The sequence below is a fragment of the Musca autumnalis genome, unplaced genomic scaffold, assembly GCF_047663935.1.
Source record: "Musca autumnalis isolate F117 unplaced genomic scaffold, ASM4766393v1 scaffold_4, whole genome shotgun sequence".
Lineage (NCBI taxonomy): Eukaryota > Metazoa > Arthropoda > Insecta > Diptera > Muscidae > Musca > Musca autumnalis.
The window spans coordinates 168,269,977-168,282,133 of record NW_027411977.1 but is presented as its reverse complement, the minus strand read 5'-3'; the positions used below and the strand labels follow the sequence as shown (position 1 = coordinate 168,282,133).

At 32.5% G+C, this 12,157-nt stretch overlaps 1 long non-coding RNA gene across 2 annotated transcripts in view; it reads left to right on the top strand.

Annotated features, from left to right (window-relative positions):
• Nucleotides 1-12,157, top strand: part of LOC141403662 (uncharacterized) — an 83,408-nt gene that overhangs the window by 24,757 nt on the left and 46,494 nt on the right. For both annotated transcript variants that reach the window (XR_012412876.1, XR_012412875.1), the window contains exon 2: nucleotides 6,644-6,783. This is a non-coding gene — a long non-coding RNA (uncharacterized lncRNA). The remainder of the gene's footprint in view (nucleotides 1-6,643; nucleotides 6,784-12,157) is intronic.

Sequence of the window (12,157 nt, the reverse complement as noted above, 5' to 3'; positions counted from 1 at the left end):
CCAAAATGGGAAAAACCAACGAAATCGGTTGAAAAATGAATGCGCTATGGCATTTTTTGTGTTTCAACTTTTTGGTTTTTTTCATATTTTCCTTTATAAAAGTTTGGTACCTTAGCATGTATGATTCTAATTGTGATTAGCTTGCTTAACAACTACCCACAAGGTACCAATTTTTTATAAAGGAAAATATGAAAAAAGACAAAATGTTGAAACACAAAAAATGACAAAGCGCATTAATTTTTCAGCCGATTTCATTGGTTTTTCCCATTTTGGAAAGCCAACTAAATTTCCTACTTGCTAACAGTAAATAATTGTACTGTTAGGTATCGTTTACGCAGCCTAGAGCACAAGGAAAAACATGTCACTGTTTTTTAATGGGTTTTTGTCACATATAAACCACTATTACTTAGCCACTTGCTAACCGATTTTAAAAATCTATGGCTTATTCGAAAGACATTATTCTCCCCTTTGTAGTGGAAAATAGGGTGTGCAAATCGGTTGTGGAGAAAAGAATTAATGTTCGTTTAAAGTTGAAAATCCAAGAATGCCTATTTTTCGCTACACTTACCGTTATAAAACCAAAAACCGAAGTAACCCAAAGAAACCAAAGGTATTTTCATCTTCTATGGACTCCCACAAAAACGAATTTATGCTTCAGAACACCTGCAAAAATTTTTTGTCAACTTTTGTATCACAGTGTTATTAGGCTCGGATGCACAGTCATATAATTAACGAGCTGTATTTATTTATTTAGTTAGTTTATTGTTCGGCTGGTGCAATAATTGCTAATCCATTTTCAAAATCGAAAAATTAGACAGTTTTTAAAGTGTTAAGATAAATTACAAAATAAAACAAGAAAACAAATTCTAAAAATTAAATTTGTATTTTTTGGTAAAATGACAGATATTGCGATTTCTCGCCAGACGTGGCGAATTTTCAATGCGTTTGGGGACTTTCGATTTTTTTTGCAGATTACAGAATAGTTTGTGATTTTGTTACCCATTTGTAGGAAATTTCCTCTTCTTTTTTAATCAAGCAATTTTTTATTCTGTGGTTTTATATGAGACAGTAAATACTTAATTCAATTCTAGATTTAGATTTTTGCGGCCCTATAAAGTATGTATTGATCAGGATAAAATTCTAAGTCGATCTAGCATGTCCGTGTATTGTAATAACCCTATCCTACAATTTATAAGGCCGAAATGGCTCATTAGAGACTATTTTCCGCCGGTTATGAAACGACAATCCCAAGGTATCGTTCAGAGCGTCATCAACAGTTTTGGTTTCCTCTTAAACTGTGCTCATAGATCCCAAAACTAAAATGAATTCGTCAAATTATGGGAAAATTTTGGAAAACATTATGTATGGCCTAACTATCGAACTTAGACGCAATAATATGTACCATTGAAAGACTTATTTTTTATTTGAATTAATTCTCTTTCGAGTTGAGCTATTTAGACCTAATAGGTACATTGAAAAATTAGGAATCCACCGAAGTCCCACACATTCAACCACTATGCTACGTTTCACGGGTGGTTAGACCGATCATCAGGAATATTGATGGGTGGACGAAGGCTAAGCTTGGAGACTAGCATTTATATCACAAATCATTCGAAATTTGTATATTCGAATTATTTATTTATTTTAATGTTAGTCATTTAATTCCAAACCTTTCCTATAGTCCGACTTGGCTGGTAACTTATTTTTATTTTATTATTTTTTTTTTTTTTTTTTTGCATATTTGGCATATGTACAAAATATGCCAAAATTATGCAAGCCTTTTTGACTCAAATCGTCAATTAAATATGGAAAACCATCAAAAAGTGTTATAAATTAAGTTTATTGCCGTTTAACGTCGATTTATTGCAGATTAGTATATTATTTAGACAATCCTGATATGCCGCCATAGCAATAAATCTGGATCAATAAGATTTAAATATATAGATATAAACAAAAGATATAAACAAAAAGTTTTCCAAAGTGACAAAATTTGCTATAACTCAGCCTTCTTAATTCAATATAAGTTGATTTCCTATACAAATTTGTTTAAAAAACAGTAATGGAAAAATGACAAAAATTTCAAAAAACTAAATGTCAAATGCCAAAATCTACGTATCCAAATATGTTTATAGTTTCTACTCGGCAAAAATTGTCTAGTAGAAAAACAAATGAGGTAGGCATTAGGACTAAGAAAATATTGAATTTTACATAAAATTTTTCATATTTTATAAAAAACATATAAAAAATAAAAAACATATGGTAATATTCAAAAAAGTTTTACAATCGTTGAAGTGTTCACCATTTAATAAATCGCGAACTGTTAATATATTTTATAAAATATTAATATATTTATATTAACTGAAGTGTTATAGCCACGATCTCATAATATGGACCATAACAAATAAATGGGAAAAATGTGTTGATGTAAACAAGTTTTTTTGTGTTCTTTCTTGATTTCTGGCCAAACCACGCAAAACTCAAACCTGTGCTCAAAGAGAGAACTAAAGAATACCCCTTGGGCAACATGGTTCTAGTGTATGACTTTTCGATGCTGACATTTTGAAGTTTTGATTTCAGTGTTTTTCGAATTTTTCTTATAATTAAAAGGTGCAACTAGATAATAATCGAAACTAGTTTATAGGATTGTAGAACTCACGATTCCACGTCGTTCGATGTATATCTCATGAGTGTGCTCCGTACAGCTTCCTAGTAATAGGAGTCCAAAGGCGAAAATTTGGTGCGTAAGTTTTCTGAAAAAAACCTATTTTTTGGCTTTAAAATTTACAACTGTCGTACAGGTGCCCCTGAACCCCGCGTGAGTTTAGTTTTTTACGTGCCGGATCTAATAAGCCCTTCCGCGTTCGAATCCATCCACTAAAACGCCGGATATAGATACCTTGAAAGTTGTATATTTTGACAATAATATATTTTGACAATTCAGCGAATTGAACCGCGATTTTCTTTGATTATTTTTACATAAATGTAATCCTTTATACGCGATTATAATATTTGTCAAAAAGATGTGTCACAAATTACAAAGATTCGGGAGTAATATCCCTATTTATCCCAAAATTGAATGTGGTGGCACATCCGCAGTTCTTGACGAATCTGTCTAAAATAATTTATATTGACGTATTTTTAATAGGCGGCCATTGAAATCGGATGCACCTTATAATCATATGCATATCGCGTAATTTTTGCCCACTTGAAGGTTTTTTGAATAGTAAGATGCAACTGATGGCACACTTTGGCCGCTGAATAAAACATGGAAAAATCCATGCATATTGATAGACATGGACTCCCTGTATCCGAAAAGCACATGCACCTCAACTGATTTAAACGGATTCGCGAATTACACGCTTTTTAATTTTTGTGTTTTTTCTTTGGTTGTGATTTCATTATTACGCTCTACTACTTATTTCTATTTCTTCAGGTTTTGTATGGAAAATTAGCGAGATAGTAGAATAACTCCCAAAAATATTTCTCCAATTTTTCGCATTAAACCAAAATATATATTTTTGAAATAAATTTCAACAATAAGTTTTCGTCTTTTGTTGTTGCTGTAATATGCATGCAATGAACCCATAATTTTGGTCTCACATTTGTCTATGCGTTGTCTAGATTCTGTACGTATTTTTAATTTATTTTTTAGAGATTTTTATGGACTCTGAATTAGAATAAATAAAATTTACCCCAAGATTTCTTCATTACTTTTTTATTTTCCGCGAAAAATAAAAATAAATTTTGCAAATATGTTACCATCTACGGATAGATATCAAATTCTGTTAAAGATTTATGTATACATTTTTTTATTACAACCCAAAGGGAATTTTTAAATATTTTTTCTTTTTATAGAAACAAATCCCCCTATAACTTTTGGGTGCAGCATCTAATTTTGTGAACGCGAACATATTTGAAACCACAATTTTTTTCTTAACGTAAGTACCAAAAATCGCGGATGTGCTCGCAAAAAAAAATTAATTTTTTTTCAATGGTATTGAAAAGGAAATTTGAAATTTATCATATAACCATATTTTAAAACCCTACACCACTCTGTGATAAGGGCATTATGTCTTAGTGAATTAGTTTGCAACATGCAAAAGGAAAGGAAATAGACCCATAGTTCCTTTTGATGATCTGCATAGATTGTTTTTCTGAGTCGCCTTAAGCTTGTCCGTCTTTCCTTCCGTTCGTCTTTTGAAAACAAAGAGAGATCATTTTTTTGGCCTTAGGGCGATCCCTACTTATTTTGGTAAGAATCTATGCAGATTTGGATATTGCGCCCATATACATATACAGTATAATGTCGATAATCCGGACACAACAGGTTTCGGCGGTGTTGGCCGGATTAACGAATAGTAAGGAAAATAAATTATTTTCTATGTTTAAATCACTCGTGGTAGTCGTATATGGTAAGGGGTATTATGTCTTTGAGCATTTATATGCAACATACAAAACGAAACGAGAGGACCCAAATTTCCTTGTCGAATCACTTTCTTAGTCGATTTATGCATGTCCGTCCGTCCGTTCGCAAAGTTCACGTCGCATTTAATATCCGAGTCGAGGAATATACTTTTTAGCCATCGGAAGAACGCTATTGCTTTTTGAGAAAATCGTTCCCATGTATTTTTTGGCCGATTTTAGGTATTTGATGCATGAAATTTGCAATGTGTGATGGTCGTTGGTCTAGAAATAAATGTGCCAAATTATATCGAAATCGGTTCAGATTTGGATTTATATATAAGTTACCGAATTAAAGTGGGAATATGCATCGTAATCATATTCCCACAGTCACAGGTAAAAAGAGACACCAGCCACAACAGCACCACCAAACAAAATGCCATTTTCAACAGCAGTCATGTCAGAACAGCTCACTTAGTAAATACAGAACCTACCCCAATAAGTGGAATCGTCAACAAAAACATCAACAACAACCTAAACAACAAACTTAGCATTAAAGTGTATTTAAAAATTAAAAGAATTTTAATAATTTACAATTTAATCATTTATTAATCATTAATCAATTATTTTATAAATAAATAATGTAATTAAAATAAATAATATCTTAAAAAATATTAATTTATATATTACATATTCACAGTGGTGTAGGCTATCATATAGTCGGCCCTGCCCGACCTTGATTCTTTCCTTACAGCTTTAAATTGTAAGTGCTAAAACCGAACACTTAAATGAAATATAGAAGAATAAAGTGGTCTACATGCAAAAAATAATGAGTTTTTCCTACCCGACAATCCGGACGTTTTTAATGGCATTGCCCGTCTTTGCTCCTTTCCTTACTGGTTACTCAAATTTTCCAAATTATAGAAAAATCCGGTCAGATTGAGAAAGTAGAGCTAGAAATATGACGTTTTAAAAGTTTACATTAGGATATAAACAAAACAGGGGGCAGGTGTGAAATTTCATCTTTTTGGAAATTAAGATTTCTTGAAATCTTTGACTTTTAGGTATATAATGCCTTTACTGACAAGATTGCGGCGAATATTTTTCTTAATATATTTATTTTTATCCCATACAACAAGACAAATGCGTCATAAATTAAATAATTGAGTATACAATACGGTTATAACTTTCCGATTGTGTTACCAAAATTGTTTTCCTGTAGCAGGATCTCCTGAGAGATTTTGCTATGTTAAAAACAATTCCAAGATTTTTGGCTTCTTTCACCAATCTTATGCTATTGTGTGGTTTTTCAAGGTGATGTCATTGTGCACTAATCATTGGATGGTCTTCATTTTGCTTATTGTAAAAATAATCCATTACTTTTCGCCGAGGAGTGAACATTTCCCAATTCTGCATTAAGTGGTTGTATGTATCGTACAACCCACATCGATATTATAATATTACGTAATTTTAGTGCATTAAACTAAAACCATGTCATCAATATTAAAGCGACATTTAGAGCATTTTTCCACAGAAACTTTTTGACCACAAAGAAAAAAATGCCAAATTATGTCTGTATATACTGAATAAATGACTAAAAACTATAAAACGTATACTTCTAATTATAGTTATATTCCAGAACCTAGAACCCTAAATGGTATTCTATTACTTTTTCCCATTATGTGTTAAAAAAAAAACAAAAATTGCGATGATTAAATCTAGCTCCTTTATTTTTTGCTAGACAATTTTGGCCGAGTAGAAACAATCACCATAATTTTCCTTTACCGAAATTTGTATAGGAAACTAACTTATGTTGTTAAAGAACGCTGTGGCGGAATATCTGGAGAGTCTCAGTAACATAATAATATGCAAAAAAATCGACGCTAAACGGTAAAAAACTTAATTTAGAACACTTTATTTGAAGATTTTCGTCAAAAACCACTTGCATATTTAACATATTTCGGATAAGAAATAAAAAACATGGTAAAATCCGATGTCTACTTATTATAAACATCATGTCGACGGGAGCTCGCTCATGTTCTCACTCTTCCCTTACCATAATCAACAAAAGGGAGAGCAAAACTCAGGGTCGTGAGAAAAATAGCTATCATAAATGTCAAAAAAGTTAGAGTGCGAGGCAATTTTCTCTCACTACAGAAACCAATTTTTTATAAAAAAAAATCGACAAAAACGAATATTTTGTTTTTGTAATGATAATCAATTGTGTTTATTTGTATTTTAGGTTGAAAGTGTATCAATGTAGCAAAGAAGACCTCAATCGAGTTTGGCGTAATTTGGAGGCGGAGTTGTAGTTGATGGCAACAGGAATGGAAGAGGACCCAATCAGGAGGAATGTGCATATTACTTAATGTACATATATAGGTACAGTATAGTCTCGATAATCCGGACACCGTATTATCGAATTGTCCGGATTACCGACTAGTAACAAACAATAAAATTTTGTAAATTAAGACGTTGGACGCTTGGACGTTTACTAGATAATAACCTGGCACCAAGGGTAAACGAATTCATATTAAGCATATATCACGACCATTTTAAACTGGGAGCAGCTTTCCTGGCTACCAAATTTACTTCTTAATTCTACTCCTCCAGCGTAATTTAGGTGACATTTCTTGTGTATTTTCTATACAAGTAACGCGATTCTCTCACGCATTTTTTTGTGCTAGCGACAAAAATCGGTAAAATTAAAATGATTTCGGCAATTAACGATATTTTTCAGTAAGTTAGCGGCTAAAAAAAGTAGTCGTTAAGTTCTGCAGATAGCAAAAGTGCTATCAACTTTTATTTAAACTTCTAATTCAAGAACTTGCGTTTTATTTTACAGATTTTTGTCAGTAACCCAACAAATGAATAGAGAATCTAATAAATTTAAATCTAAAAACTAAACTACGAAAGGAACTAGAAATCTTTCTGGCCTAGGCATCACACAGTGTTGCGAGGCGTCATATGATTTTTTTTCGAAAGTTTGACAGTTTTTTCCCTAAGCGTACTCAGGACAGTTTGACATACGACCATGTGTTGGGTTGTTTACAGTGGCTTGGTTTTTGAACGCTTGTACAGCATCTTCTGGCGACAAAAATCGTTGACCCCGCCTTTAGATCTTGATATGCTGGAATCAAATATATTCATTGGAGCCGCAGTCAGAGAATTTATGCTGTCCGGATTACCGCGTTGTCCGGATTATCGATGGTAAGTCACATATCGTAAGTACCTTCAAATTCTTCTGTGTTGTCTGAGATTTCCAGTGCATCCATCTGTGCACCTTTTTACCACCTTCACCCATTCTTTTTACAAGACCGTGACCCGCCAAAAGATCCAAATAATTTTCAGATCTTAAGCATGACATCTTCAATATCTTTACCAACACCTTGGCCTGGCATCTATACCAACCCTTAGGCAGGCGTGGCATCACAACTAACCTATTCACTAGAATATTTTCACTACCGCTTTAGCATGCCATATGCCATTAACAAAAAGAAGCCAAAATAGGAAGGATTAACTTCTTAAAGTAAAATATGGAATAACAATTGGATATTTAGGAAATACTATTATAAATAAAAATTGATATAGGTTCAAATGTTGAAGAAAGGTTCCGATATTTCACGAATTGTACTTAGCATTCATATAATTGGTTCTAATGCTGGAGAAAAGATCGGATGTTTCACGAATTGTACACATATCCCAGAAAGTCTGCGTGACCTTACAGTGGTCGACATTCGTTTACGCTCAAGACAACTTTTGTGTTTATTCGCGAATTGAGCTAATTTATTTTAGCGTTTTTTTTATAAAATGGTTAGTTTAATTACAATTAAACGAATAATGCACAAAATTCTCTATAAAAATCTAAAAACTCGTAGGACATTCGTTTAAGCGCAACCTAATTTAAAATGAAAATATGGACTTAATATCAAGTTTAACCCAGCATTTATATTAAATTAATTCTTATAAAGGACCATGCTTTCCTAAATGCCGACAAAAACACAAATCGCAAGTGTTGTTATAAGGTTAAATTTGTAACAAAATTTCCCTACCGCGTTTTTCATATCATTGACTGTTGAATAATGTATTTCACTAGTGTAAACAATAGCTGAGACAATGCTCCATAGTTTTTAACCCGAATTTAATTTTAATAATACATTGATTTTCTGTTATTATCTATTGGTTCGGCGTAGGAATGGAGGCATTATCTCGCTGATAACTACGTCTTCATAATTTGTTTATTTAACATGGGAAATCTACAGGTTCTCGGACATTTTCCGACTACACTTTTGTTTATACGAAAACAAGAGGCCACGTATTTCCACATTAAAGCGCCCCGCACTATAGGGCTTTTATCAACAAAGTAATGCTAGACTGTAATTAAATTGTTTTTACTTAAATCACGGAAGTACTACTTTTAAGACTCTAAACAAGCTAAATTTAATGTTTTCTGGTTGTTAATGTTAAAATCTTTACATTTGTTTATCTACGTAATATGAATTTTGATAACTCCGTTCTTTTCAGTTTTTTTTTGTATTTTAAAAACATGTGTTACATTGAAATTTTGGGCACATAATGGGTATTTTTATTCTTAAAAACTCTGCAAAAGTTCATGTAATATCAAACAACAAGTGTGGATGTGCAAAATTAGTTAGGTTCGCGGAATTTCGGTATATTTCCTATGAAATTGTCCTCCATCCTTCATGATATGTTTTAAAACACCATATATTTTCGCGGTCAACTTTAAGTCCTGTATTATTATCGCATCTGTATTATTATCGGCTTTTATTTTCTCTTAGTGTGTTAAATTTTAATAAAGCTAATTGTTTTGAAACAAGAAACGTTTTAAAATTTAATTAATTCGCGAGTATATACAAATACAGTATTTCCCGGATATAAGCACTGCCGAAAATGCAAGCAAAACAGTGCATATAAGCGGGGGAATATCGAAATCCCGCTTATAAGCACAATGAGTGCATATATACAAATCCCGCTTATAAACACAATTGATGCATATATAAAACCACCCTCGTATAAGCACAGTCGATGCAAATACAAATTCCCTTTGAAAATGCAATTTATTTATTTTTATAGTCGTCTTTATTCAACAAAAAAGAAAAACAATTCATTTAAAAACATAACAAAACAAAAAAAACACACTTCAGTGTGTAGTACAAGGAACTGAGATCAATAATAGTAACATATATTTTATACTGGTATTTTAAGCATTATTTTTGCTTTACTGTATTACAAAGTATTTTTATTCTTAAAAAAGTCAGTTATTTTTGACTGAGCGTTCATTTTACACATCCCAAAATAGTACTGTTCTATATTTTCTATTTCATGAAGAAATTTATTGGCTGGCATCAACGCTTTACGAAGAACACTTATTGAATTTATGGCTTCCTTTTTGGAGGGAATCTCATTTTCAACCTGATCGGTTCCTTCAGACTCGTTTTCAGAGGATTCTTCTTCCTCCGACATAATTTCTCTGATGATATCTTCATCCTTTGGCTCTCCATAGCATTGCAGGTTATTATCAGATTGTACGAAATCTTCAAATTCATCATCGGACATTATATCCATAACATCGTTTTCTGGAATGTCCTCTTCCGCGGGCATTTCACAAAATTTGCACTGCATGTCAAAAATATTTCATCTACATGCATATCTTTTCGTAAAGACAAAAACTCACCTTTTTAAAGCAGTTAACAATAGACTCAGGTTTTACCATCCACCAAGCACGATTAATCATATGAAGAGCTACTAGTAGATTTACTGATTTTCTAAATTCGTCAATAGTTTTTCCGCTTTCTATGGCAAGTATTTGCTTTCGTATTATATTTTGGCGATAATATGCCTTGAATGCGTGTATAATACCTTGATCAAGAGGTTGCACAATCGAGGTCGTGTTCGCTGGAAGATAGTGGATTTTAATGTGTTGCAATTCCACTTGTTTATGGGGAGCGGCATTATCTACAAACAGAATAACATGCCTGTTTTGTTCCTTCATTTCGTTGTCAAAATTATGCAATATGGAGCTCCAAATATCTTGAGTCATCCAGGCTTGTTTCTGGGAAAAATATTTTACAGGCAAAGTTTTGTTTTTAAAGCAGCGTGGATTTTTAGGCTTTCCAATTACGAATACTTTTTTATAAGTACCAGATGAATTGCAGAGAAAGCAAGTCGTGAGTCGCTCCTTTGACGATTTGAGCCCTTTAGAATTACAATTACCTCTTGAAAGTGAAGAATGTGGTAATGCTTTATACAACAATCCACTTTCATCCGCATTAAATATGTTGTCAGCACTATAATCTTTTATTAAATCAGGCAATAACTCAAAAAAATTATTTGCACTTTCAACATTTGCAGACGCTGCCTCTCCATGGAGTTTCTTTAATTGTACACCTTCCCTTTTTTGCCACCGCCATAGCCAGCCAGTCGATGGGGTAAATGGTTTATTAATTTTTATTGCAATTTGTTGAGCTTTCTCCAGAAGCATGTTTCCTGAAATAACAGCTCCAGATGAACGCATTTGATTAAACCAGACGGTGACTGCACGGTCAACCTCCGAAGACTGGCTGCTTCTGTTGCGTTTTCTATTGACATTTCTTGACCCGATTTTCTCCACTAAATTGTCTTTTTCGCGTACAATTCGGTTAATTGTTGCACGTGAACAATTATATTTTTTACACAGTTCATCTTTTGATACATTATCCAGTTCAGAAAGAATTCGCATTTTTGGCCGTAGCTCAACGTTGTTCTTTTGCTCATTGTTTGTTTACATTCACAATATATGTAAGTATGTACAGAAATAAAATAACACTGAACACAATGATCAAAGATGGTGAAAATTCGATTAAAACATCTGCCCATCGATATCAGTATTAATCGATTATTTATTATTGAAACGTTGTCGTATCGCCATATCTTATACGACAACTTAACACCGATGAAAAATTGTACAGTAATCGGAAAAATTTTTCGGTGCATATAAACGAATTTTTTTAAGCCAAAATAAAAGAATGATGACCAAATTTCAAGTGCTTATAAGAGAGGAATGCATATAAGCGGGATGCATATATCGAAATAATGTCAATGCATTTTGTACCAAAAATAACATTTGCACAAATTTCAGTGCTATTAACCGGGGAATGCTTATATCCGGGGTGCATATAAGAGGGAAATACTGTATACACAAACAATTTGTCTTGCGCTTAAACGACTGTCGATCACTGTATTACTTTTCAAAACTGATACTAAAACATTACATAAATTGGTAAATGAGAAATTTTTTTCTTTCATAAATATTTTATTTGCACTCTATAGTAGAAGAATAAAAAGGAAAACTCCAGAAAATCCATTACTATTACGAAGATAATGGTCTGCGTTCACTTAGAATGTTGTGATATTACCGTTAGATTTTTGGAATCTTTGCAGTTTTCTCGGATTTTTAATCAATATTGTCACAACTCATCGTTCTATGAGCTCATTTGCACATTTAATTTAAAAGAGTGAATAATAATAAGAATACGAGAGAGAGAGAGAGAGAATGGAAAACAAGGCCAAAGAAATTAGTCTTATGCCAGACTATAAAAATTTTCATTGAAAACGTTTTGCCATTTTCTTCCAAATTTTCATTGACGGCTACACACATACATATATGAAATCATATGAAAATTTTGATATTTTCATTGCTTTGTATTGGTTTGGGAATTACGAATTTGAACACAAAGAATAATTTCAGATTACAGAA